Source organism: Triturus cristatus, chromosome 5_1, assembly GCF_964204655.1.
Source record: "Triturus cristatus chromosome 5_1, aTriCri1.1, whole genome shotgun sequence".
Lineage (NCBI taxonomy): Eukaryota > Metazoa > Chordata > Amphibia > Caudata > Salamandridae > Triturus > Triturus cristatus.
This window is the reverse complement of record NC_140587.1, coordinates 781996781-782024651: the sequence shown is the minus strand read 5'-3', so window position 1 is coordinate 782024651 and position 27871 is coordinate 781996781. Positions and strand designations below refer to the sequence as shown.

The following is a 27871-nucleotide window of genomic DNA, read 5'->3' as shown; positions in this document are numbered from 1 at the left end:
CATAAACATCGCATTCTTATTCTCATCACTCAAAGAAAATAAACCCAAAAAGTTTTTTTTTCAAATGGAGGGAGCCATTGTTCACTTTGCCTCCTGAACATCCAAGTCCATTCACATGACCACAGTTCCACAAATCAAACACAAGTTCATCGTATTACCCATGCCTCAATCCACTGGAATCTGCTCAAAGTTAATTTGTTAAGAATCTAAACAAGCATTGGCAAAGGCACTAGGTCGCCCCTATGCAAGAGTTATAGGCTTTGGCAATGTTTTAGCCATGTACACCAGCGTGGCAGCTGCTCAGCATGATTAAAAGTTAGTGGGGTAAAGGAGGGCAGTTTTGAGTGAAGTATCGCAGAGTGCTATGAAGTGGTGTAGAGTTGAGTGGCGTGAAGTGTCGTGGAGGGAGAATAGTGTCAGTGTGGAAGGGCGTGGAATGGAGTAGAGTGGAAAGGGTGGAATGGAGTAGTAGCATAGAATGGTGTGGAGTGGTGTAGAGCAGAGTGGAATGGAGTAGAGGGTGTTGCATAGAGTGGAGTAGTGTTACAAAGTAGAGTGGAGTAGAGCAAACTAAATTGTCGTAGAGATGAGTGGCGTAGAATCAAGTAGTGTAGGAGAGTCAAATGGCAGAGTGGAGTTGATGAGCCAAGTGGCATAGTGTGTCAGAGTGGAGTGGCACAGAGTGGAATAGTATGTCCTAAAATAAAGTGGAGTAGAGTGGCATAGGAGGAGTTGCATAGAGCGTAACAGAGTGAAGTAGTGTTGAATAGTGGCATAGAGTGGAGTAGAGCGGCATAGAGTGGAATAAAGTTTAAGGGAGTAGAGAGTGAGAGTGGAATATCGCAGATTCTTAGAGAGGAGTAGAGTGAAGTGGCATAAACTGGTGCAGAGTCGATTGGCACAGAGTTCATCGGTTTTGAGGAAAGTGGCGCAAAGGAGACTGCAGTGACTCAGTGTGAAATAGCGTGGAAATAAGTAGTGCAGGGTGGTGCAGAGTAGAGCGGAGTGGCGTAATATAGAGCATGCATGGTATAGTAGTGCACTACCATTACAGACAACACATTTTCAATTGCAATTACCATTACATTTGCACAGACATACAGTTTTACTGTTAAAACTATATAGCGCACAAATGTGTCGAAATCAGCATCACCTAGTATATTGGTTTGTTTTGATCATATTAAAATATTTGTTTCCACCACATCAGAATTACCAAACAATGTGCTTTGTTTGTGCTCTTCTAAATCGGATGGTCTGAAAAATCTGCACAGTTCATTTAAAGACATTTTAAATGTTGTTGTGTGCTAGAAAAAAACATAAGATCGTACAGCTTTCGTCAAGAACAACCCTAGTAGCCAGCTTAACTAGCACATAAATCCTCACACTTTGAAGGAAGAAAAAGAAAAGTAAACACCAGGCTCCCTCCAAAGACAGAGCCTGACATTTGACCTTTGCCTTTGAATGCACATTAAACGTGACAAGATGAGAACAAGATTTAAAGGCCTGTTTACGGAAATCCAGTACTCGTGGAAGAATGCAGTAAATAGGGTTTGGGCAAAGGAAGAAGTGAACTCAAGCTGGACAGCCTAAATCAAATATAACCAGAAAATATAAAGCCAGCGCATGTGAGTTACAAACCACAAAGCTAAGGGTAAGCAATGGGTGGAATGCATTCCTAGGGAAGCTTTCCGAATGTCCCCAAGATGTAGTGCCGTCTGGTAGACTTCGACCTAAAAAGAAGACAATGTTTGCTCATCACAAGTCTCCTTCCTCCTTGTTGGACTTGGCCCTTTTTCCCTCATTTTTTCGTTTTTGTAATGGTAAGGTGCAGGTGCTTACTTCTCCCAAGATGGCTGCCACAGACCCCTGCTACTGCAGGGTGGTCGTTTTTCATAGTAGCACCCTAGCTGCCAGGAGCTGGCTGGGACCCACAACAATGTTGCGATACCAGCCCGCCTTTTTGTCCCATAGTTAGAGTGGGGAAGCTCCTGGAAGAAGCTGGAACCTTCTAGAAGGGAGGTGGGGTTTTACTTTTGCCGCCTTGGCTAGAGGTCACCTGACCTAGGGCTACTTAAGAGTGGGAGGGAAACTTGTGGGGGGAGTTGGCCATTGGGGTGAAGCAGAGCTGGAAGAATCCACCAGGAGTGTAGGCGGTAGGGCCTAGCCAGGGACTTATGCCTCAGAGTGACAGGATTTAGGTACTGCCTCTTAAGTGAGTGAGGTGCCCTGTGAATCCCACTGATCTTGCCCAGTAGTAGGAGGACCCAGAGACTCTCTGCCAACCTGACTAGAAAGGATCTAGTCGCCCTCTCCATCCCTACCCCTGTAACAGAACCCCTTAAGGGCGCCAGATACATCTGCGCCACAAGACTTCATCTGTCAACTGAGAACTGAAATCTAACTTCAAGAACTGAAACTGCATGACAAGAGCGAGCTGTAAGCCTTGAATGCCAGAGCTGAGACTGCGTGTCCAACTACTCTAGTGAACAAAATACTAAGCCGATTGCCAAGGCACCGGGGATCGACCAGGTACTAGCGCTGTGACCCCCGCGCTTCCTACCCTGGTCTGGGACCCCCGGCAGCGTGCTCCGCTGAGCACTTTACCCCATCCTTAATTTGAGCCCCCCCCCCTGCGACGACGAAGCCAGCGCGCTCACCGCTGCGGCCTGGAGGAGTGCCCTGCTGTGTCGCGAGGCCCAGGAGAAGCCCGGGGCCCCGTCGCTGCCGTCGCAGCCGAGTGAGGAGGTGCGCAAGGTCGGGGCCGAGTTCCCCCAACGCCGTGAGGACGGACGCCTGCTGACGCCGAGACGGAGGTAAGCCCGGAGGCCGAGCTCCCCCCTGGTGCGCCCCCTGCTGGTCCGGAAACCACACCGCACTTGGCCCGGGTTGTCCCCTCCGTGGGAATCCCCTCCCCTGCCTGCGCGACGGAGAGACCCCGCCGAGGGATCCTGTCCGTGTCCCCCCTTCTGTGCTACTGAGCGCGGTGCTCTGTGAACTGCACCGGAGCATAGGGACTCGCTCCTCAAGTCCAGTAATCCTCCCCGCTGGAAGCCGTTCAAAGTACTGACTGACATTGCTCTCGCGTGGCGCTTCACGCCACCGACTCTGCTTCCGCAGCCGGAGAGACCGGGACGGCGAGTAACCCCATGTGTTATATGCTCTGCTCGAAAGTAATTATATGCCAAGGAATGCGAGTAGCGCACTGTGTTACATGCTCTGCTCGAAGTAGATTATATGCCAAGGAGTGCGAGTAGCGCATTGTGTTATATGCTCTGCTCGAAAGTAATTACATGCCAAGGAATGCGAGTAGCGCACTGTGTTATATGCTCTGCTCGAAAGTAATTACATGCCAAGGAATGCGAGTAGCGCACTGTGTTATATGCTCTGCTCGAAAGTAATTATATGCCAAGGAATGCGAGTAGCGCACTGTGTTATATGCTCTGCTCAAAGGTAATGACATGCGACTGATTACGAGTCACGCGATGTATTAAATGTTCTACGCAAACGTAGCCACATGCAACTGAGGGCGCGTAGCGCTATGGTTATATGCCTTGCTTCACAGTACTAGGGGCCCGTGATCACGAGGAGCGCTCAGTTCTACAGGCGCCATGTTAAGTGAACCCAATGTGTCCCCTTTCAGGTATTACGCTTAGTTAGACGGCCGGTTCAGGGAAAGACTGTACGTAAGCGCGCACGGCGCTAGAACAAGGTTAGGCACTGCATAGATATCACCCAGAGTGTCGAATGTAATGTCACAATGGTATTATGATTCATGTATTACCTTGTTATTTCCTGAACTGCATCTGACCAGCTATACTTGGATAAACTTGAAGTATTTGCATAATTTAAACGGTGTGGCGTCCCTTATTGTGTGTGACTCTAGTCCATGAGAAGCGTGTGGTGTATGGTTGCTTAACACATAGCCCTCTGGTTGCCCGACCGGCTCGCGTCACGCTACCGCCTATAGGGCCTGGTGACCCCGGGTTCCTACATTGTTGGCCAGCGGTGGGATCCTTGGGACTTGTGACCATACAGCACCCTTTCGTGAGGCGAAGGGCGCCACAGTTAAACGCCTATCCTACATTTTTTTTGTTCCACAGCTCAGAAACCATTGTTGCTGGATCATTAGTTCCACTGTCCAGGTAGAGAGTGCAAGAAGCCTGGTTAGCTATTGACTGTTGCCTACACCCTAGGAATTTTCTCCTTAGAGTCTAGGTCCCCACCTGCCAGAATGGAATCCCGGCTAGCTGACCTCGAGGGGTACACTGTGAGGCAACTGAGGGAGTTCGCGCAGGAGTTGGGGGTGCCTGGGATGCGGAGGGCCAAGGCGCCGGAACTCCGTACCGCCATTAGGGCATGGGTAGAAGCCCACCCTGAAGGGAGAGGGGATGAGGGACAGGAAGCGCCAGATGCACCTCAGGAGGAGAGCGCCCAGGAAGTCCTAGATATCCTGAATGTAGACATGTCCGAGAATGTGCCCCCAGGAAGACGTTCTGGGGCAAGTAGTAAGACAGGGTCTAGCAGGAGCGCGTCTCCAAGGGAGTATGAGGACAGAAGGGAAGAGAGGCAGTTAAAATGGGAGCTGGCCAGGCAGGAGAAAGAAAGAGAAATGGCCAGATTGGAACAGGAAAAGGAATTAGCAAAATTGGAATGGGCAATGGAGGAGAAGAGGATGGCGCACGAGCTTCGGATGAAGGAGTTGGAGCTGCGTGCCCTCCAGATGAGTGTGTCCAGTGAGGACACTGGTGGCAGCATACCGGAAGCTCCACAGGAGCTAGAAGTTTATTTACCCCAGGATGACATCACCAGGGTGTCTGAGGAGGCATTGGGGTGTGAACCTGAAGGGGGTGGTGCAGGGATCTCCCAACCCAGCGAGGTGGGAGAAGTGGCAGATAGCCCAGCTAGGTCCCAGGGAGAGAGGGTTGTAGGGCCTCACGACCTATCTGTAGGAAGGCGTGAGACGGGGAGGTGTCCCGAGGTGCCCCAACCGAAGTCTCAGGGCCTGGAGAGTTCCGCAAGGGAGCCCCAGGTTGGGAGCCTAGGCTGTCCCGATGTGCCATCCAGTGCAGGGGAGCCCCTAGTGTCAGGAGGACCCAGGGCGACTCTAACCAGCGCGCCTGAGGTTCTGGGGTTGGCCCAGTTTCAGGGTTTAGATCCTGTGCTGGGGTGCCAGGCTCAGGGGTTGCCTGACCTGGCGGGTGGGACATCTATCAGCAGTGTCCCCCCAGGATTGACTTCCAGGGGTACCTTTCCCGGTGGGAGGGTGCGGAACTCTGGGAGGGGGTACAGAGGGAGGAAGGTCTCGCCTCGGGCACCGACTCAGCCTAAGGGTTAAGACCCTAGGTTGAGGAATCAGTTGAAGGGTCAAGGCCCTAGACTGAGGAGGAAGTGGTGGTCTGAGGGTGCCTCACAGGGTAGGGTGAGGAACCCCAGAAGGAGAGTTAGGGGGAGGAGAGCCTCGCCCCTGAAGGCTGGTCAGCCTAAGGGTGTGGACCCCAGGAGGAAGGACCAGAGGCAGTTTAGGACTGCAAGGAGGAGGACCGGAGTGGTCAACAGGCACTACAGGCCTGGGGCTACTGCCCCCCACTCCGCGAGTTCACCCGGGCCAGAGACATCTGGACGGCCCAGGGGCCGGTCCTGGCCACAACTAGCTAGGGAGCCCCAGTGGGGTGGTTTCGTTGGTCCAGGGAGGTTTGTTAGGGAACCATTGGGTTCCAGAGCGGAGGAGAACCTGCGGGTGCTCCTGCCGTTGCGGGCCTGCGTCCACCTTTTCTCGCCCCAAGCAGGGAAGACCATCAAGGCATTGATCGGTCTACCCTGGCTTTCGGCTGGAAGGGGGTTATGTTGGACTTGGCCCTTTTTCCCTCATTTTTTCGTTTTTGTAATGGTAAGGTGCAGGTGCTTACTTCTCCCAAGATGGCTGCCACAGACCCCTGCTACTGCAGGGTGGTCGTTTTTCATAGTAGCACCCTAGCTGCCAGGAGCTGGCTGGGACCCACAACAATGTTGCGATACCAGCCCGCCTTTTTGTCCCATAGTTAGAGTGGGGAAGCTCCTGGAAGAAGCTGGAACCTTCTAGAAGGGAGGTGGGGTTTTACTTTTGCCGCCTTGGCTAGAGGTCACCTGACCTAGGGCTACTTAAGAGTGGGAGGGAAACTTGTGTGGGGAGTTGGCCATTGGGGTGAAGCAGAGCTGGAAGAATCCACCAGGAGTGTAGGCGGTAGGGCCTAGCCAGGGACTTATGCCTCTGAGAGTGACAGGATTTAGGTACTGCCTCTTAAGTGAGTGAGGTGCCCTGTGAATCCCACTGATCTTGCCCAGTAGTAGGAGGACCCAGAGACTCTCTGCCAACCTGACTAGGAAGGATCTAGTCGCCCTCTCCATCCCTACCCCTGTAACAGAACCCCTTAAGGGCGCCAGATACATCTGCGCCACAAGACTTCATCTGTCAACTGAGAACTGAAATCTAACTTCAAGAACTGAAACTGCATGACAAGAGCGAGCTGTAAGCCTTGAATGCCAGAGCTGAGACTGCGTGTCCAACTACTCTAGTGAACAAAATACTAAGCCGATTGCCAAGGCACCGGGGATCGACCAGGTACTAGCGCTGTGACCCCCGCGCTTCCTACCCTGGTCTGGGACCCCCGGCAGCGTGCTCCGCTGAGCACTTTACCCCATCCTTAATTTGAGCCCCCCCCCCCTGCGACGACGAAGCCAGCGCGCTCACCGCTGCGGCCTGGAGGAGTGCCCTGCTGTGTCGCGAGGCCCAGGAGAAGCACGGGGCCCCGTCGCTGCCGTCGCAGCCGAGTGAGGAGGTGCGCAAGGTCGGGGCCGAGTTCCCCCAACGCCGTGAGGACGGACGCCTGCTGACGCCGAGACGGAGGTAAGCCCGGAGGCCGAGCTCCCCCCTGGTGCGCCCCCTGCTGGTCCGGAAACCACACCGCACTTGGCCCGGGTTGTCCCCTCCGTGGGAATCCCCTCCCCTGCCTGCGCGACGGAGAGACCCCGCCGAGGGATCCTGTCCGTGTCCCCCCTTCTGTGCTACTGAGCGCGGTGCTCTGTGAACTGCACCGGAGCATAGGGACTCGCTCCTCAAGTCCAGTAATCCTCCCCGCTGGAAGCCGTTCAAAGTACTGACTGACATTGCTCTCGCGTGGCGCTTCACGCCACCGACTCTGCTTCCTCAGCCGGAGAGACCGGGACGGCGAGTAACCCCATGTGTTATATGCTCTGCTCGAAAGTAATTATATGCCCAGGGATGCGAGTAGCGCACTGTGTTACATGCTCTGCTCGAAGTAGATTATATGCCCAGGGATGCGAGTAGCGCACTGTGTTACATGCTCTGCTCGAAGTAGATTATATGCCAAGGAGTGCGAGTAGCGCATTGTGTTATATGCTCTGCTCGAAAGTAATTACATGCCAAGGAATGCGAGTAGCGCACTGTGTTATATGCTCTGCTCGAAAGTAATTACATGCCAAGGAATGCGAGTAGTGCACTGTGTTATATGCTCTACTCGAAAGTAATTATATGCCAAGGAATGCGAGTAGCGCACTGTGTTATATGCTCTGCTCAAAGGTAATGACATGCGACTGATTACGAGTCACGCGATGTATTAAATGTTCTACGCAAACGTAGCCACATGCAACTGAGGGCGCGTAGCGCTATGGTTATCTGCCTTGCTTCACAGTACTAGGGGCCCGTGATCACGAGGAGCGCTCAGTTCTACAGGCGCCATGTTAAGTGAACCCAATGTGTCCCCTTTCAGGTATTACGCTTAGTTAGACGGCCGGTTCAGGGAAAGACTTTACGTAAGCGCGCACGGCGCTAGAACAAGGTTAGGCACTGCATAGATATCACCCAGAGTGTCGAATGTAATGTCACAATGGTATTATGATTCATGTATTACCTTGTTATTTCCTGAACTGCATCTGACCAGCTATACTTGGATAAACTTGAAGTATTTGCATAATTTAAACGGTGTGGCGTCCCTTATTGTGTGTGACTCTAGTCCATGAGAAGCGTGTGGTGTATGGTTGCTTAACACATAGCCCTCTGGTTGCCCGACCGGCTCGCGCCACGCTACCGCCTATAGGGCCTGGTGACCCCGGGTTCCTACACTCCTCCTATGCAACAATTACATGCCTCATTTGAAATACAATCAAGCTGGTTAAATAAAAATAAAACAATTTAAATGTGGAGCCAGGATGTAGATAATATATGTGTTGCCACAAGCTACGGACACCTTCAGGGTGCTTAATATGCGATCTTTCAAAATCCTCAGGTCTTCGATTTTCACTGTTTTTACAAAAAGGATACTCATCATGACAATGAAGTTTACAGGATAGAATACCATTGTCGATATGACGGGAATGTCCCCCTGCATGGTGTACAGTTGTGTAACCCTGCCTTAAGTGCCCAACTGTGATATCTGGTGCACTGGTTGGATATGGATTATTTTTGGGCCCAAGTCTCACACTAATCTAGTGTGCATACAGAGGCCTAGGCCCGTCCTTTCACATGACTGAGGCACTGGGCCTGTCCTGCGACCTGGAGAGGTTTCTAAATTGAACAGACTTGGACTACTGTTTCCATCATAGGTTTGGTACACAGAGCAATGGAAGCAGCGTACTGTGTTCTCTGAAACCTTAATTGTGACCATATTTTTTATGTGCGTCACTGAAGTGAAGGTCTACTGGCCCACTCAAGTAAAGTTCCACTTCTATTCACTGACAAACCAATTGTATGTTGTGCATGTGCACATGTGGCCTGCATGGTATAGGCTTAGGTTTACGAGTAAGCCAGGGAAATTGAGATGTCGGGCCTTGTGCACAAGAAGGGGGTGAGGTTGATTTCCCAGACAGTGGAAATGTATTCCTGACATTTCTGAAGCTGGAGGGAGGAGACCCAGATAGTGAAGTGAAAAAGAGACTAGAAATGTTTTAATTAGAAATTCAATTAGGACTTTTGCTAAGAGGAGCTGCTGATTAATCATCATGTAGCATGGCCATCTTTTAGATGGTGGCGGGTGATACTGCAGTCTGTTGTTCAAGATGAAAGGACCCCTTTCTGTTAGGCCAGTCTTCTGACTTTTCAATGATCACTCTTCAGTGTGGTCTATGACAGCCAGGCGCTGAAAGCTCCACGCTTTGTGCCTCTGAAAAAGACCCTTGAAAAGAGAATTACCCTAGTTCTGAAAGTGCAGACCCCTGATCCACATCACCTGGCTGATTTGGCTGCATCAATGTGGGACCTATTAACACATTCTTTGTTCCAGTTCCAAGTTCTCTACGACCAAGGAAGGTAGTGCTCCGCAGAGAAGTCTGGTTGCACAGAGCTGGTGATTGCCTAAGAGGCAGCTTCCCAGATGTGAAGAGATATCATTTAAGTCTATCCCCTACTGGAACAAACTGTTTCTGACCTGAAGTGCATACGAGCCAGCCTGCCTAATGAGAAAGGGAAGGAGCATGCCAACATCCCTGAGGACAAGTGACTGTCAAGGAAGAGGCAGGTCCAGTGAAATTCCAGTGCTGGCAGGGTCCGACAGAGGAAAGATTTGCATGCCCACATTTTCAGCAAATAGCAAACTCTCCAATTCACAGCTCCAGGCGTGAACTACTGGAAACACAGCTTTAGATCTGCTGTTGTGACCACAAAGTAATTGTGGCTGATATGCAGCAAAAATGGCCAAGATAACGATTGCAGCTTGTCCTTGTGCAGCAGTGCCTGAGAAGTGTGGCAAAGAAGAGGAGCCTGTGTGAAGCCTTGTTGCCTCTGAAGTTGGTCTGTGGGGCTACAACATGATCAGCCCTATGTAAGACCACTGCAAAAACACAGCACAAACCCATCTGTTTCTACATTGCTCAGACATCTGCCAACTGCACTTGCTCACAAGACTGCCGTTTGCCTATTCCTACCTGGCTGAAGAGTCCGATGTTCAGGCGCCCAGGGAGAGCCTTGCTGGAGTCACAGTTCACATGCCCTTTTTTTTTTTTTTACTAGATCACTAGGACTTGATATTAATTTAACACCGGTGACTATATTGCTAGGAGTTAATAATTGCGACAGGCAATCTGAATATAATCAATTTATTTTTCTCGCCATGGCAGTACTGAGACTGTGTATTGCTGCGGAATGGCTTGTACCCCTGCCCCCGCCTTTTCATCGGTGGTTAGCTAGATTAGAGATTTATAATTTGGAGATGGCAATTTATGCAAGGAAGGGGAAAAGGGGTAGACAATTAGGTAGGCAAATTTGGGAGCCCATAATTAAATGGAAAGAATGCCATGTGAGCTAATGTGTTTTGGTAATATGTCTTTAGTTGATATTATGTCCTATATATAATATATGATTTTGTATGAAATGTTTATGGTCCAAGAATAACGGTATTATTTTTATTTATTTTTTTTGAAACCGTTTATTGCAATCTCAAGAATATACAAGTATGGGCCTACAACCTTCCGGCCGGCCGCTAGAATGACAGGAGCATATGACATACGTTCAAAAACACTTGGCCTTGCAGAGAAGCAGAATCAGGAGGTATCAACGTCGTGGGCCACATCACTCTGACCCCACAATACGGTTTCATTTTATACAAACAACACGAAAAATCACACCCGCAAGGCAACCCGCAATCGAAAGTAACAGCACGTGCTCCCCGAATGGGGGACCCCAGCCATCCACAGGAGTCTAAAGAGGGGAAGGGGAACAGATCGAGGACTGGGGGAACTCTGTGCCCGGGGCTGGGGAAAGGAGTCAACTAAGGGGACGGGGTTGGCGAGGCAGCAGGCAGCAGTGGTGGCGCGCAGATACCCCCGCGGTAGGCGTTCCAGGGGCCCCACACTTTCACCCATGCCCCAGGCTTACCCCTCGCCACATACACCACCTTTTCTCGGAACATGCACCAATCCATGTGTTCTTTCCAGGCCGACACCGCCGGGGGCCTCTGGGATCCCCACAGTTGAGCAATGTCACGCTTAGCAATCATATATCCCAGAGTCACCCATCGCGTCTGCGGAACCGAGTAGTCAGTCGGTTCCCACACATTCAGCAGGCATCTCCTCGCTTCAGGCAGCAGCGCGACATGCGTGACCACTCGCAGGACCTCATGCACACCACGCCAGAATCGCTCCACCTTCGGGCATTCCCACAAAATATGCAAAAGAGTAGCCAAAGCACCACACCCACGCTTACACAACCCATCCTCAGCATAGCCCATACGCAGAAGCCTTGGCCCCGTCATGTAAACCCGGTGGAGTATCTTAAGCTGGACGAAGCGAAGGCGAGCCGGTATGGCCACCTCCTTCGGAGAGGCCACCGCGGAAATCCAGTCCTCGTCGTCCAACTCCAGCCCATCGGCAACCCAAGCCTCGCGGAGGCCAGTCAGCAAGCCCGATCGGTCATTAATCAATTTTTTGTAAATAAGGGAGATCGTGCTGTCCGGAACGTGGCCGTCCAGCACCCTATCCTCCAGGGGGGAAGACTCCGGGATGGAGGCGACGTCTGGGAAGACGGAGCCCAGTGCGTGACGGACCTGCAAGTACCGAAAGTATTAACTGCCCTGCAGCTGAAACTCCGTCTGCAGCGTCTCGAATGTTTAAAATCCCCCCCTCGTCCAGAGATCCCCCACTTTACTGATGCCTATCGTGTCCCACCTCTCGAAGCCCTTCGAGGTCCACAGGGAGCCCAATCTCTCAGACGCGTACAACGGTGATGCCCGGGTCAAACGGTCCTTCCACCCCATAGCTGCGTTAGCCGCGTGCCATACTCGCACCATGACACGCGTAGGTCCCGTTAGGCGGGGGCCGGGCGCGCCAGAGTAGAGCGCTCGATTATAGTCGCCACCAGGCAGGAGCATCTTGTCCATTTCAAATGCCGGGTTTAAGGCGGGCCCGTAAAGGCCATGGTTAATTGCAGCTAGCTGGGAGGCCCAGTAATACCGTTTAATATCCGGGAGGGCAATCCCCCCGTCGTACCATGGGAGCGTCAATTTCGCCAGGGCAATACGCGGCCTCCCGTCCCAGAACAGGCGGCGCTGTAAACTCTCCACCTCACGGAAGTAGCGCGCTGGGACTAAATCCATAGTGTTCTGGAGAGCGTACAGGAAGCGTGGCAACGACATCATCTTAAACAATGCCGCCCGGCCGAGCGGCGAAAGCGGCAGGCGCCGCCAACGCGCGACGTCCTCCTTCAAGCGCTGGAGGGGGAGAAGCAAATTCCGCTCGTAGCGGGCCTCCGGGTCCAGAGTAATATAAACACCCAGGTACCGAAACCCCTGAGAGGCAATCTGGATCGGACAGCCCCGCGGGAGGACGGGAGCCTCCCCGGAAAGCACATACACACATGATTTAGCCCAGTTGATGACAAGGCCTGAGTTGCGGCCGAATGAGCGCAAAACATCAACCAGGACAATCAGTGATTTACGCGGGGAGGCTAGGTACAAAAGGATATCGTCAGCGTATAGGGACACGCGGTCCTCATACTCGGGGGTCCAACGGAGACCACGGATGGAAGGGTGCCACCGCAGCCACTCCGCCAGGGGTTCCAAGGCCAGCGCGAACAGGAGCGGCGACAAGGGGCAGCCCTGTCGCGTGCCCCGTCCCAGCTCGAATGGGACCGATACTCTTCCATTCACCACCACCTGCGCCAAAGGGCCCGAATACAACAATTTGACCCAGCTGATGAACCCCGGGCCAAATCCAAACTTCGCCAGCATCGCCCAAATGTATGGCCACTCGAGCGTGTCAAACGCCATGGTGGCGTCTAAGGACGCCAATACGGCCGGCTCCCGCACAAACGGGACACGCGCGAGCACCCCGTGCAAGCGCCGCAGATTGAGGGCCGTGTTGCGATGGGGAATAAAGCCGGACTGGTCTTGGTGGACCAGATCGCCCACCACGCCGACCAGCCGGTTGGCTAGCACCTTGGCGAGGATTTTGGGCTCCGCATTCAAGAGCGAGATGGGCCGATAGGATGTAACCCGGTCCCGGGGTCTCCCTTCCTTGTGGATCACCACGATTGTAGCCAGACGCTGGTCCGGCGGGAGGGAGCCCAGCGAGTGGGCCGCCAGGAACATCGCGCGGAGATGGGGTGCCAGTACATCCGGTCGCAGCTTATACAACTCGATAGGGATGCCGTTCGGGCCCATGGCCTTGCCGGATGCGACCGAGCGTATGGCGAGGGCAATTTCGTCGGAGGTGGGAGCGGCATCTAACGACACCCTGTCCTCCACCGAAAGGGAAGGCAGCGCGATATCCCTAAGCAGGGCATGGGAATCCTCCTCCGAGCAGGGAGAAACCGGGGAATACACATCGCGGAAATAATCCGCGAAACAAGAGACAATGTCTTCTGGCTCGGTGACACGCACACCATCCATCCTCTCAATCAGCGGGACCACACGACTCGCTCTCTCCTTCTTATCCAACCACGCAAGCAGTTTACCAGCCTTATCACCCACCTCATACAGTCGCCCCTGTTGCTCTCTACTGAGGCCCCTGGCCGCCTCCGTGACGAGGGCCCTGTAGGCCGCCTGCTTAAGTTGTAGGACATGTAGTGCAGCATCCGTCACCCCACCCTCTAGATCACCCTCCAATTCAGCAATTTCGGCCTCCACCCGGGTCACCTCCTCCTGCTCGCGCCTCCGGGCATGGGAGATAACGGAGAGGGCCTCCCCTCTAAGAACTGTCTTGAAGGCTTCCCACAGGGAGATAGCCGAAGGGACGGACCCCACATTCTCATCAAAATTCCGCTGCAAGGATTTAATCAAATCAGCGCGAATGGTGGGGTCGCGCAGGCACCAGGCGTTGATTGGAGCTACCCTGCCCTCCCCCCTCGGGAAGACATCAAAGTGCAACAGGAGCGGGGAGTGATCTGAAATACCCCGCGCCAAATGGCGTACCTCTCCTACCCTCCCCACATAGGCCGCAGGGACAAGGACATAATCAAGCCGAGAGAGGCTACCATGGGCACCCGAGTGGAAAGTGTACTGCAGCTGCGTGGGATGTTTTAAGCGCCAGCAGTCCACCAATCCCAGTGTATCTAGAAAGCCGGACAGCCACGCCTGCGCCCGGGGGAGGTCCCTAGGGGGGTGACGATCCACGGTCCCAGAAACCACCGCATTGAAGTCCCCCCCAACCACCAGAAGCCCCCCCGGAAGGTCAAGAAGGAGGCGCCCCAGGTCTGCAAAAGTGGTAGACTGTAACCCCGGTGGGACGTACACTGATACAAAGACAACTACTTTGCCCTCCATTCTCCCCACTAAGACAGTGTAGCGTCCCCTCTCATCATGGCGCACCTCGTCTATTTCCAACGGGAGCGAGTTCTTCACCATGATGCCCACCCCCCGTGAGCCCGACGTGAAGCCCGAGTGGGCCACCAAACGATAGCCACGCCGATTCATGGCACAAAAGGAATTACCAATAAGGTGTGTCTCCTGCAGAAAGACCACATCTGGCGAAGTTCGTTTCAAATACTGCAGGACCACACCTCGCTTGATCCTATCCCCCAGTCCATTAACGTTCCAAGACAATAAAGTCAGATCCCTACCCCCCATCACGTACAGCAGCCATCATTCGTCCCCCTGAGAGCACCTTAAAAACACCAATACAATAAAGGGTTTGCCTTGCGGTAAAAACAAACACCCCACCCCAACCCACCCATCCCAACAAAACTCCCCCCTCCCTGCACCCCTGCATGAGCCCAAACAGCCCCCCCAAAGTGCAGTGTGCCTGTCGCCCCATAAATGATTAAACTAACTAGTCCCCCAGAGGAGGAGGGAGAGCCCCCAGGAGACCCCGTACTACCTCCACAGGAGGGGAACTTACACGAATCAGTCAAAAGTGACGATAATGTTGTCCAGAGCGAGGCCTACTATTAGTCCCTCAGTCCTGATCCGGCGAGCCCTCCCCTCCAACCGCGCCCCCCCCCCCCCCCACCCCCCCCGGCCCCGATCCCCGGGCAAAGAGTCCAACCAGTCCCCGGCCGCTTCGGGACGATCAAAAAAGTGCGTGCGGCCATCCACCTCCACCCGCAACTTAGCTGGAAAAAGCATCGCATACTTGAGGTTCAGGTCCCGTAGACGACGTTTAACTCCGAGAAAGCTCAGTCTCTGCTTCTGGACCGCTGGGGTGAAATCAGGATAGAAGTTTACGTCCATATTGTCGAGTCTGACTGGTCCTTGTAGCCGAGAAGTCTGCAGGATAGCGTCTCTGACCCGAAAGTTGAAAATCCGGGCAATGAGAGGCCTCGGAGGGGCTCCGGCCTTAGGTCTTCCTCCGGGAACCCTGTGGGCACGTTCCACCGCAAAGAATTTACTCAGCCCCCGGGGCTGGAGATGGGTGAGAATCAGGTCCTCCACAAACAGGTCCGCCGCCGCCTCCTCACGTCCCTCCGGCACCCCGACAATGCGGACATTGTTCCTCCGGGCCCGACCCTCGGAATCTTCCAGTCGACGATCCATCAGGGCGCTCGCCTGGCCAAGCCGGCGCACCTCCTTTTGGAGGGCCGCTACGTCCGTTGTGAGGCCCGAGGTAGTGTGGGCCAAAGAATCGACCCGGTCATTGGTCTTGGATAAATCGGCCCTTACCAGGCCAACATCCACGTGGACCGAGTCAATCTTCTGCGCCAGTGTGTCAAAGCGCTGGTCCACCGAGGCCTTCATCTCGGTGATAGCGCCCATGACATCTCGCAGGGTCAGATCCGCGGGCAGAGCAGGAGCATCAGTCGGGCCCTCAGGGGACCTACGCAGCACCTCAGGAGATCCCTTCTGGAGGGTGTAGCGGTCCATGTTGTTGGACTGATGGGCTGCGCCACGGCGGGTCGATTTCACCTTTGCCCGGTCGCCATCTTGCTTTGTGGACATGGTTTCAGTCCCCAAATCGTGCCAATCACCTCGGAAAAGGCCGACAAACCAGTTCACGGGCTCCGGGGGGGGGCAACCACAGGTCCGCAGGACGGATCACAGCCGGCGGGCCGGCAGGGCACCCCAACGAGGCCACACCACCGCACACCGCCCCGCAACCCAACCTCGCCTACGCAGCAAGGAGGGTGCAAAAGCGAAAGTGAAAGTGCGGGGTACGCGAGTCGCCCGGCCCTGCCCGCCGCTGTTGATCACTTTGTCTCCGGATCGCCCCACAACTCCAATCCGGGGGGCCGGCGTGGAGAAGGCCGCAAACCTCACTCGGTGCTCCCGCCGGTGTCCGAGGTCCAATTTGGAAGCGGAAAACGGGTGACACCTCAGCTCGGGCTCACCAACACAGTCCCCTCATCTAGGACAGGATATTGTCAGGATTTATGTAGGAGGTCACGGAGGTCCCCGGGAGCCTCGCACCTACGCGGCCATCTTGGTTGCACGCTAGGCTCCTCCCAATAACGGTATTATTGAGTACTTTATGTAAACTGCTGTTGATCACTTAATGTAATGTGTCCTGTTTTGTGCTCAATTTATGGGAAAAAATTCTTAAATAAACTTTAAAAAAAAAAACCAGAAGTGGAACAAAGGTTCACGTTGAGGAAATCAGGCAGTCACTGACAGAAGTACTGCAGACCAGTCTCACTCAGTGAAATTAGAATTTTTCAACTGTTCGAGACCAAGAGCACAGTGATATAAAAAGGGGAGAATCTGCACCAGAGCTTGAATATCGCTATCATGTTTACTCCTGAGAGTGAACAGAGTGAGCTACAAAGGACACAGGAGAAGAAGGTAGCAGGTAGGGGCCCATTCATCCCCAGAGTTCATGACACTAAATTGCATGTTGACAGTTTAGTGTGTGTAGTGGCTGGTTATAGTGTGCATTAAGGTATTTTTATTCCTGAATGTAAAGCACTGGGTTAAACAATCAGTTATTGCTCTGCTGTGTGATTGTTGAGTCTTCAGCTCGAACACCTACTGCCCTGAAAGTAGCTGCTCACCGTCGCTGCCAATGACAGTCAAGTGATGAAGGGGTTAGAAGTTTGCAGAGGCCTAGCAGGACGGAGCTCAGGACATTAAAGGCAAATGACTTTCACCTCCACGGTTGAGGCCAAGTAGCCCCTGCCTGTGTGTTAAAATAGGGTCTGACAAAGGCAAATAGGCACATGTTTGCTACAGCTGCAAGTGCAGCCATTAAGGTGATTCGCTATTAAAACTAGTAATTTAAAACTATTAATAGATAACTATCGTAGGGGAGATTGCACAAGGCAAGAGGATCCAAAAATTCTGTGCTGTGGTACAATTTGCAGTTTTTTTCACTACATGGAGGAATGGTATCCACACACAGAAGTTACTTAACTTTGGTAAAATCAGTAGATATTGCACACCAAAGAAAGCAGGGCATAGCTAAAAAAGCAGATCTTTCACTGCCAATGTATGAATGCTAATCTGGGACTTTTGTTTAATACATGAATGTCCACTACGCAGGAAGAGGTGGGTGGATACTAAGGAATCTGCTATAAAGATCATTACCAAAGGTAACAAACTTATTCTTCTGGCAGACAAACCTAGCCTCACATTCTTCCCCTTGTGAATCAATTCTTTGGAACCTGGTTGCAAAGACAGACGAACTGGAGGGGTTCCCTCATAATTTGGTAATCATGAATAGGCTATGGCTGCATGTCCTTTGGAAGCCTATAGGTGAAGATGGCTTCGGATCGGAGGCCGAAAAGGGTGGGGAATACAGCGCAGCTGTTTATGAAGGACAAGGAGGTGGGACCTGAAGCATAGTGAAGGAGGCACAGAACACTGGCACAGAACACTGCCATAAGCAAAATGGTCTAACGTTGTATGTGGTCAGGCAGCACAAAGGAAGTGGCTGCAGGGGACGGCCTAATGGAGGCGCCAAATAATTAATGGGGCCTGAAAGGGCACAAAAGGAAGTCATATTAAATTTAGAAATCTGCAGGTGGCCTCCTTAATGGCCACCTGTACTGCAAAGTCTAAAATGGTCTCTGGAACCCATGATCCATTAGCTCCAATTGGCATATTGTTATAGTCAGATACCTAAACTGAGTTAGGGCGCCAAAGCTTCCAACTGTTTGACCTCTTCTCCAAGTTGGACTATTTGTCTAAATATTGAGGAACTTTGGAACAGCTTGAGCTTCTTCCTCAACTGGTCTTTCCACTTTGCCTTACACCTACTGAAAGAGGGTAATCATACCCAAGACCAAACTAGATTCTTTTGTTCTGCAATATAAAACGTGGCCTCTTCTCTGATGACCTTTGGGTGCATCAAGGAACACTTTTTGCATGACTTCAAGTCATGCTTGGTCCCGGCAAACCATAAGCAGACATTGTGTGAGTTTGTCAGACCCATCTGCTACCGACAAATGTGCCTTCAAACTTCCACCTCAGAACACAGGCGTGGGGCTTTTTTGGCCTAGTACCACTGCCATGTCGACTGAAAGTTTTATTGGAGAATACAATTTTAAAGACTGGAAACAATTTATAAAAAAGTAAATTAAAAAAAAGACATCAAAACAAATGTGGCAAGAGGTGAATTTGAAAATAATCAAAGCACTAGCTAGTAATGAATCCAACATTAAACCTGCAGAAAAAGCAGAGAGATTGTGATCATGAACAAAACAGATTACAAAAGCAAAAAACAAAAAAAAGGTAACAAGACATCTTAACTTCGCTAACCAATACAGAAAGCTCCCATGTGAATCCCCCCCCCCCTTTTTTTTTTTAACCAAAGGTGTCAGGATTCCAGGTCTATACATATTGTCCCCCACTCACCTCGGGAAACCTATTGTTGCAGGAAGTAGGTCACTTTCTAAACAAGGATCACAATACTTCGTTTTTTTCTTACTATGCTTTTCGAATCCTTGTGAGAGACCACACATTTTATACATTTAATAAAAAAACATATTTGACTCAGAAATTGATCTTTTAGTCCGCTTTATGTGGAATGTGTTGTTTGCAAACATTACATAGGATGAGGCATTCGAAGTAATGAGAAATAACTTCAATAAGAAAGACAAAATAATGTCCCCCCACAGAATTCATAATTCAGCTTCTCCATATTGCTCTCTCATTTTTCCTGTAATCAAGATATTTCTCTTCAGATCAAAGGAGTGGATGAGGGCCTTTGATCCGGAGCTCACCAACATTTTTTAGCATATGTTGAAGAGAAGTAAATATAAAATGAATTGAATCCATACAAAGAGTGTATCCCCATCTGGGTTAGTTACTTTAAAAAAACATTTCTTGCCTGAAGGGGAAACAAATAATTTTGAACTGGTTCAATAAAGCACAATGACCACTGAACAATCATCAGATTCGTTTTCTTTATTTACTGGTCTTTACTCAGGGTGAAAGAATTCTAACATGTCTTTATGTTAAACCCCCCCAAACTTGATACCCTTCTACAATTTTACAGTTTTCACCCAAGCAAAATGGGCAATTCCCCCACATCAGGAGACACAGCCGTATAAAACAGGACTATCTTGACAGTGCTGAAAATCTTTGTTTAAAACTGATCAATAGAAAACTAGTACGACAAGACCTTAAAGGGTCTTGGTAGAAACCTAGGGAAACTCTTGACAAAACAGATGGAGCTTCATTGATGTGTGGTGCAAAATAGTCACACAGAAAATCAGAAAAAGCCGAAACTTAACACCATCACTGGTGAGGGCGGAACTCACAAAAAAGAAAACCACAGACAACACTCAAGGGTCCACCCTAAAGTTACAGGTCATTCTTTTTCGGTTTTCTTGCTGCCCTAACCATAGTATGTGATGCTAACGGACAGACTTGCTTTTCTTTTCTAAATCAACAAATGGTGACTTGTCGTGTCCAGATATATAGGAAGCTACATGATGTACAAACTTAACCTCAAGTACTTGATCCTCTCGTATCCTTAGGACCAATCTATGCGGGCCCAATCACTCCCTTCCTTCCTTTATTTTTATGTTTAAAACGTTTTTATTGAGACAAAACAAACCATGGGGGAGGGGGACAGGAGGCAGGATACGTGGAATACAGTCAAAGAAGAAGGGATGCATCTCCAGAGGGTTGGCAATAGGTGAAGCGTTGGCTCAGAGGGAAGAACACAGTAAATGAACGCTAGAATTACAAGCTGTGGAATCCCACGCGCGTATCCGACACCCAAAAGCAGAGCAATAAAACCCCCCCCAATCAACCCCTCAACAGAACACAGTCCCCCCCCTCCCATCCCCCATCCTCCCAGTACAAAAACAACAACACTCCCCCCTCCCCCCGTCCTATGGTCCCGCAGCAAAGTAGCCCTAACCAGGAAGCCCCGCACAGCCCCCCCCCCCCCCGCCGGGGGTCCCCATCTCACATGTAAGCTAGTCCGCCGGGGTCACCGGCGGCCGCAGCCTGAGAAGCCTAAGATACCTCGGGCAGGTGAGCTCCCGGAATTCAGTGGACAGCAGCGCTAGAAAGGGTTGCCATAGCTCCTCAAATTGGTCTATCTCCCCCGCAACCGTAAGCGACAGCTTCTCCATCCCCAGCACATGCCAGAGTCTGTGCAACCAACCGGTGATGGAGGGGGCGGTGGATGTGCGCCAGTGGATCAGAATGTTCTGAACCGCAGACCCCAGCGCTATCGCTATCTGCCTACCCCTGCGGGACTTCAGTGGGTACATTAGGTCATTGGGGAGGCCCAGCAGGACATACGCCGGGAGGCGCGGCAGCTCTATGCCAAAGTGCTCATCCACCTCGTCCAGAACTTCCTTCCAGTAGGCGGTCAGCACTGGGCAATCCCATAGGATGTGTGTAAGGGTACCTTCCTGCCCGCAGCTCCGCCAGCACCCCTTGTCAGTGTGTCTATGCATTTCATACAGTCTCTCCGGGGTGTAGTACCAGTATGTGGACACTTTAGTGAAGGTTTCCGTAAGGCCCGTGTGGTATGCAGAGTGCCGCGCCCGATACGCAATTTTGTCCCATTCCTCGTGGCTGAGTGTCCTACCCAATTCCCTGTGCCAACGCTCCCTCCCCGGATTGTAGTAGTGAAACGGCGGGGGTTGTAGGTGTTTGTACAGATCAGTGATCAGTTTAGCGTCGGAGGTCCGAGTAGCCAACCACCGCTCATACGGTGTAATTGGACGGGCAGCGGCGGCACGCACCTGAGGCTGGAGGGCCCAATGCCGAACTTGCATGTAGCGCAATCTGTCCAGCTCCGTCAGGCCGAACTCCTGGCGGAGTTGCTGAAAAGGAACCACTCCTTCCGGGCCATAGATCTGGAAGAGTGCCCTGCAGCCCGCCTGCACCCAGTGGGAGAAAACCCCCGGCTCCATCCCAGGGGAGAAGTCCGGGTTGCCCGCAATGGGCGTGAGCGGCGAAGGGAAGGTGGTAAGGCCCCGGGCCTCACAGACCGCGTCCCACACCCGCAGGGGGACCCGCGTAACAAAGGAAGCGTAAAGATTAGCGGGGCGGTGCGCGCGGCGCAGGAATGGAACCTCTTGTAAGGTGCGGCCCGCCACTGCCTGGTCTTGGAAGAGCCAATGTTTGTCGGACTCCCACCTGCTCCACTCCACCAGATAGCGGAGCTGTGCCGCCTGAAAGTACTTACGGAGGTCCGGAATGCCGAGACCCCCCGCTTCCGGAGCAAGCGTGGAGAGGACCCTCTTCATGCGTGGCCTGCGGCCCTGCCAGACAAAGCGGGAGATGTCAGCCTGCATTTGTCGTATCCAGCCCACCGGGGGTTGGAGTGGAAGGGCCCGGAAAAGATATAGTATCTGGGGCAGCACCGTCATTTTGACCGCCGCGATTCGCCCCAGCCAGGACAGCAGGCCCTTGTTCCAGCGGCCAAGCTCGTCCTTGATCTTCCTGCTGAGGGAGGCATAATTGGCCGTAACCATCTCCGACAGTGTAGGCGCCAGCAGAATCCCCAGATACGGCACCGTGGACGAGGACCACTGCATGGGGAAGAGCCGTTGAAGATCCCTCCTGGTTTCCGCAGCCAGGGACACGTCCAGTGCCATCGATTTGCTCATATTCATTTTGAAGCCGGCCACCCCCGCGAAGGCGTCCAACTCTCGGAGGCAAGTAGGCAGCGACCTCCTAGGGTCGTCCAAAGTCAGCAGGACATCGTCCGCATAGAGACTGACGGTGTGGACGTACTGGCCCATCCGGACCCCGACAGCATCCGGATTGTCACGAATCCTCTGAGCAAACGGCTCCATGTAGAGGGCAAACAGGAGCGGCGAGAGAGGGCAGCCCTGCCGCGTGCCGCGCTCGATGGCAAAGCTGCCAGAGCTACACCCGTTTACCCGCACCGACGCCGAAGGATGCTTATAGCAATTAAATACCATGGTGCGGAACTTATCGCCGATTCCCAGTTTCTTAAGGACCCGCTCAAGATACGGCCAGTGAACTCTGTCGAAGGCCTTCTCTGCATCAACGGACAACAACATCCGCTCCCCCGAGATCCTTGAGGCCTTCTCCAGAACATGTGTCACCCTCTTGGTGTTGTCAACCGTCTGTCTACCGGGCACAAAACCAGCCTGGTCCGCCTCCACCAGGTCGGGGAGGTGTGGACCCAGCCTGGCTGCGAGAATCCCCGTGTACAACTTGAGGTCGACATTTAGGAGAGAGATGGGCCGGTATGAGCCGCAAAGGGCCCGGTCCTTCCCAGGCTTCGGGATTACCGCGACCGTCGCCCTCAGGAGATCCGGAGGGATGGCTCCCGGTGCGGAGAAAGAGTTAAACAGCCGCGTAAGGACAGGGGCCACGGCCGTGCAAAAAGTCTTGTAGAATAGCGACGTGAACCCGTCCGGGCCCGGGGCCTTGCCATGTTTCAGCCGCGCAATAGCTGAAATCACTTCCTCCACATGGATGTCCCGCTCCAGGTGGTCAGCCTGAGCCGGGTCCAGTACCGGGAGGGTCACCGACTCCAAATAGCTATCGGTCTCCCGTGGCGGGGAGGGCTCCTCAGCATACAGCGCCTCGTAGAAGCCGCGGAAAGACTCCGCTACTTCCGCGTCCCCGGAGACAACCCCCCCGTCCGCGCCCACCAATTCTTTCACGACGCTGCGCTGTTGCGCGACCCGGAGCCGGTGTGCTAGGAGCTTGCCACATCTGTCCCCCCCAGTGTAGTAGGCATGTTTCAAACGTAAGGCGGCGTACTCCGCCCTATCAAGATCCAGAGCCGAGAGGAGCTTCCTCGCTGCCTTCAACTGCCTCCAGACCCTCGGCGCTCCCGTACGGCGGTGGACCTGCTCAAGCTCCCGAACTTGAGCCGTCAACTCATCCCTCTTCAGTTGTCGCTCCTTATTCTCGGCTGCAGAGATAGAGATGAATTCCCCCCGTAGGACGGCCTTCAATGCCGCCCACTGTGTCGCCTGCGAGGTGTCAGTGTTGCTATTGTGAGTGAGATAGTCCTGTATGACCTCCCCGATGCGTTGCACCACCGATTTTTTGTGTAGAAGTGTGTCCCGGAGGCGCCACACCCCCCGAGAGGGGGAGGCCGCCGGCCACTGGAAAACGCCGATAACTGGAGAGTGGTCAGACAGGGTCAGGACCCCGATGTCCGCCGCCGTGGCAGCGGCACGCATCGGTCCACTCACCAGGAGGTAGTCCAGCCGTGAGTAAGTGCGGTGTGCGTGCGAGAAGAAAGAGTAGTCCCTATCCGTGGGGTGCAGGGAGCGCCAGAGATCATGCAAGTCCATGTCCGCAATTCGGGCCTTCCCAGCCTGGGACAGTTCCCCCGTCTGCGGGAAGCGCTGCGCCGATCTGTCCATCCCAGAGTCAAAGACAATGTTGAGGTCTCCGCCCAAGATAACGTGTCGGTCCGGGGAAGCAGTGACATCCACCAGCGCGGAGTCTAGGAAGCGCTCCTGGTGCTCGTTTGGGCTATAAACGGAGCCAACCGTAAATGCTATGCCTCCCAGGCTCATGCGATACGCAAGGAGCCTCCCCTTCTGTTCAGCACACTTATGCAACACCTCCCCCCGAAAGGAGCTCGCTAGGAGAATGGCTACCCCTGCCGTCTTGTTCGCTGCCGAGGAAAAGAACTGGGTGGGGAACTTAGCAGAGCGCATCCTGTGGCAGTCTCGGGGCAATAAGTGTGTCTCCTGCAAAAGGCAAATGTCCGCCTGCGTCCCCTCCAGCAACGACAGGATCGCCCTGCGCTTCACCGGGTTATTCAGACCCTGAACATTAAGGGTCACTACCTTTAGGCCCGGCATTCCTCGCAGGGATCGGGAGCGCCATGCAATGGGTAGGGAATCAGCGGGTGGGGCGCGCGGGGCCGCAGCGCGGGACAAGCCAAGACAAAGCGGGCAAAGACAACATCGGACGGGACCTTCCCAACCCCAAAACAACCCCCTCCCCCACCCAAAACACAACCTTGGCAACTAGCCATCCCCAAACTCAAACACCCCATAGTCTCAGTCAAGCCCCAAAACGGGCAAGTCCGTAGAAAATAGCAAAGTGGACGTCCAGCCACTCACCTCCGCCCGCTCCCCCCCAACCCCCCCGCCCCGTGCCAAGCATGTTAAGAAGCTAAAGACATCTCCCCCCGGAGTGTATGTTAGGCCGTCAAGGCCACGCTAGAGGAGCCGATCGAGTCCCCGGCCGCCGCCCTCAGGGCGTCTGCCATGTCCGCCCTAATGGTAGGGGAGTCCGGGCGCCCTGCACTGGTCGCTGAGCGCCGCCTCGATGACCTCCGCCGATTCCGTCCCTCCGAGGACCTCCACGACGGCGTAGCTCCCTCTTCCTCCGCTGCCGTGAGCCCCAGGACACCACAAATGTCTTGCAAGGAGCGTAGCTGATGCAATACCCCGTTCCACCGAAAAATCAAGCGGAAGGGGTGACCCCAAGAGTACGGCGTCTCATGCTCGCGCAAAAAGTCAGTGGCAATCCTAAAGGACCTGCGTTTCTGTAGAGTGATGGCAGAGAGGTCCTGGTACAGCGCCACCGGCCGATCCCGAAAGGTCAGGGGCTGTTTCCTGCGGGCTTCAGCCATGATACGCTCCTTTAGTGGAAAGTCGGGCAGGAAGGCCAGAATGTCCGGTGGGGGTGCCGATGGCTGGCGCTGGCGGCCAACCCTATGCGCCCTGTCGATGCTGATGGGAAAGTCCGCGGCCTCCCCCAGGATTTCTCGGAACAGGGCCCGCAGATAGCCCCCCAGATCGGACCCCTCATCCGCAGTCGGCACGCCACGCACTCGGATGTTGTTCCTCCGAGATCTGTTCTCGAGGTCCTCAGAGTGGGCCTGGAGCTCCACACACTGTTCCCGGAGGCGAAGAACGTCCTGCTGGAGGTGGACTATCTCCTCCGCTCGCTGTTGGCCCTCCGTCTCCACCGCCTCCACACGCTCACCTAGGCCCTCCACCTCTCTGCGCACTTCTCGGACCTCGCTGGCCACCTCCCGCTTCAGTGTCTGGAAGTCCTCCCTGAGGGAGCTAAACAGTTCCTCCATGAAGGCCCTTGTGACGGGTGGCTCCCCTCCAGTCACATCCGCCGGAGCCCGGGAGGGCCCCGGCGAGGGCTGTGTCCTGTCCCGCAAGTGCTGGGCCCTGCCAAGCATGTCCGGCAGAGTACGGTCCCCTTTCTTCGGGCCTCCTTTCCCAGCCATCGTCAGCTCCGCAGTCGGGCCCCGATCCAGGCGCCCCAGAGATGCTCAGCCGCCGGCAAGCACTCGGGCCGGGGGATCCCCCACAAGTGAGGTCGCTGCGTCACAGGTGACAAAATGGCGGCCGAGCCCGGTCACCGTCAGCCGCAAGAGCTAGCGTGAGACAACCAAGGGGGCCGCAGCGAGGGGGTCCCAACAGCTCATCCCTCCGGTAGTCAAGACAGCAATATCGGGAGGTCGTGTGCAGCCAGCATCCAGGGCTCAGCGGAGGTCGCCACCACTGCTCCTTCGGGGACAAAATGGCGGCCGGGCGGAGCAAGCCACACCGACTAGGCCCGGCGACACCCCCGGGGCCTCCGAGGTGCCCCGCCGTGAAATAAGTTCCACCACCGGCCCCCGTTAGTCACGCACAGGGGGCCAGATGATCCGGCCCCAACAAGGAGTCCGCCGTACCTCGGCTAGGGGTCAGGGCCTCCGCAGTGCCAGGTGTCGCCGTCACCAGTCCGAGTGCCGGGGCACCCGTCCCAAGCCCTCCACACCGTCGGGCCCCTTCCCGCCAGGCTCCTTCAGTCACCGTCGAGCGGCGGGCCAGATCCCCTCCAGACCGCAGCTTTCAGCACCAGGCCCAACCGAGGCGCCCGGACAGCTCTCCAATACGCTCCGCCCCTCGGGCTCACCGCCGTCGTCCCCTGATCTCAGACGAACTTTTGGGGGGGTTCCCCCGGGGCGATCCGGACCAAAACAGCACCGATGTGTGCCCCTGATGTTCCGCCACGCTCCTCTCCCGCGCTGAGCCTCAGCGGGGGGAGAAAAGCATAACAAAAAGGCTTTAGCTTGGCCGGGCCGGAGGAGCTACGGGAGGAAGCGTCCGCTCACCCCGCCATCTTGGCCACGCCCCCCCCTTCCTTTATTTTTAGATAGAAAGGGAGCACTTTCACTTTTTTCACACATTAAGGGGCAGACCAATTATAAGTGTCTCCATGATGGCACCTCCATTACCTTTGTGTCAGCATCATGATTACCTTGGGGTGATGACAGAATACTACTAATTGCTCAAATTGGTGAGTGTATGGCACGTCAGTAGATTAGCTTACCCACCAGTATGCTGCATGTCTGTATATCAAAACTCATGTCAATATTTCGTGCTTTAGTGCTTTAGCTATGTTGCATCAAATCAACCCCATGTATACATAGCTTTTGTTTGCATGTCCTTGTGTGTCCCAATTTTTTGTTTGAATCCGTTTATTGAGTTTTATGTGTTACAACAATTATATGCGGCTTGCAAATCTGATATAACGATTTACATATCAAACATTAGTATAGAGTTTACAAGACACAGGCACATGGTGTACAGTAAGCTAAACTAAACAGGTTTTGGCTGTATAAGAGGAGATGTACAGGTGATAGCGCATATAAAGATGTCAAATTACATTGTACTATTCCGGATTATCAGTGTGTACAACCAAGAGATCCCAGTAATGAGGCTATTTGAGAACCCAGCAATAAACAGATAAAATGAGCAAAAAACTATAACAAAACATCAACCTTCCCTCCGCCCGTCTTGGACCTCCCCTCAATAAAGCCGCTCAACATGTATTGGACAAGTAAGCGATGGGCGCATAGAGGCACAGAACCAGATGTTATCCTGAGGCCCAGCACATGACAGGCAGTGCACTCCCCAACAGTTCTAGCAGTTACTGTTCCAATTAGTAAGCCAGGTCTTCCATCTGTTGTGGCGGCGAGTTAGCACCAGTGTCTGCAGCTTGCAGGTAAACCAGGATAGCATCCCAGTTGGTCGATATGGGGTATTTGTGTAGCCCTAAACTGTCTTTCCGGTTCAAGGTGACACTTTCTGCCTGAGCCCAGGTCAAGAGAGATTGCATCCAAGCTGCAAGCACTGGGGGTTCTTGCGCCTTCCACCATCGAGTGATGAGGCACTTGGCCGTTATTAGCCCTAGGAAAAGGAAGCGAGATGTGACCTTGTTTTTCTTGGTCCCGCGATAGAAACCTAGGATGCATAGCTCCCAGGTGTGCATCGCCATGTACGCTGTGCAGGTGGACAGCTGGGTGGTGGCTACCCTCCAGTAACACTGCAGGCACATGCACCCCCAAAAAGCAAGTGCAGGAGGTTCCGGCCAATGAGGTAACAGCGTGGGCAGGCATAGTCTGTTCACTGGAAATAGCGGTTTATTTTTGCTGTGGTGAGGTATGCCCTGTGCACGATATAGTATCAGGGGGAATATGTCATTGCGAGAGACATGAACCAGGCCCTTCAGCAGTGAATCCCATTCCTTGTCGGCGCAGGGATGAGCTAGATCTTCTTCCCAACTGCCCCGGAGGGGCGTCAGCTGTGGCCCAG

At 53.5% G+C, this 27871-nt stretch overlaps 1 protein-coding gene across 2 annotated transcripts in view; it reads right to left on the bottom strand.

The window, feature by feature from the left end:
- The window catches only part of ROCK1 (Rho associated coiled-coil containing protein kinase 1), a 1783501-nt gene that overhangs the window by 1466233 nt on the left and 289397 nt on the right, over window positions 1-27871 (bottom strand). The window lies entirely within an intron of this gene.